Raw genomic sequence first — 1480 nt, forward strand, 5'->3', positions numbered from 1 at the left:
TTATAATAGTCTCCTTGCTATTTAGAAGAAAAGCGGTTTATTCTGTTTTCTTTATTCGACATACGGGTTTGTATCAACATATTATGGAACATACATTCAAAATGTCATCAGGAAGAATAAGAAGAGTTAATATTTAAATGATTAAATTAACATTTAAACACATTTTTAAACAATATATAAAGGAATCATTCTATAACGTTTTCAGTAATATTCTAATTATTCTTTTAAGCTATGCGTAGTAAAAAATAAAAAGAACAAATCAATTACTTAGTTGCTGTTTACGCACTTTAACGCAATGGAATTATTCTAACACGTCAAAATATGAAGTTCTAACTTCAAATTCAAAAACTTCCTTTAATTATCAAAGGCAACTCTACCAGCTGAGGCTGTATTCTCTCCTTTTGGGTCCTCTACTTTGGCCCAAAACGTTGATTTGTGCCATTTCTGCTTCCATGACCCATGAATGCTTAACCATTTGCGCCTTCTTCTGGTTACCTCAGGAATTGCACGCATTTTCAGAGACTTTAAATAAAGGAAACACACAGAGCGCTTCCAATATTAATTTAAATGTCATTTTCATGTCACAATATCAGCACATTTATCAGTGAGGAGTGACAGCATGGCGTGTATAACACATTCTCAAATGTAATCCTTTTTTTTTTTTGTGGAAGTTTGTGATTTATGCAATTAAAAGACTTCTTCACTCAAGCTGCGTTTTGTGTGTTTTGTATCTAATTAGTGCTTTATTCGGTCTTACTAAATTGAATTGGTTTTTTCAGTTACTTAAGTAATACCTAAAACACAAATGGTGAAATAAATGAAGCCTTAGACCACATGTAATGCACAAATGAAGCAATTCTAACTAAGTGTAAAAATCATGTTCATTGAATTTATTCTGACTTATTAATTCATAATCAAACAATGCACACTATGGTCTGATTTAGTCTAAATGTAACAGACTTTGTCAAATGGCAAAATTATCTCAACAGACAAATAAGCAAAGCTCACTGAAAAAATACACAAGACAAATGAGTCAATTGTATGTATATATATTAATACACAGATATTTATCATACTTTTAAATGTGAAGACAACAGATCCAATATTGTATATTTTTAACTGTTCATTAATACCAGACATTATATAACATTAGGCAAAAAAAAAAAAAATAGTTTTTCATGTTCACTTCTGTTGCTGTGACATTATACTTCCAGACCTTCATAGGAGGTATAAATCTCTTACAATTAATAAGTCCTACTTTTCCAGATATTTTTGCAATTAAAAGAAAAATGTTTTTAACTGTTTTTATTCTTTTTAAAAAGAGAGATTCTGTTGTTTTCCAGTCAGTTCTTCAGATAGATCTTCATATATAAACTAGAATGGCAATAAAAATGATGCCTCATTCCAAAAATTCAGCAAAAAAAACACAAAAAACTTATCAACATATAATATATACCTATTACAAGCAGTGTGATGTTTT

This window comes from Cyprinodon variegatus, unplaced genomic scaffold (genome assembly GCF_000732505.1).
Source record: "Cyprinodon variegatus isolate N-32 unplaced genomic scaffold, C_variegatus-1.0 Scaffold569, whole genome shotgun sequence".
NCBI lineage: Eukaryota > Metazoa > Chordata > Actinopteri > Cyprinodontiformes > Cyprinodontidae > Cyprinodon > Cyprinodon variegatus.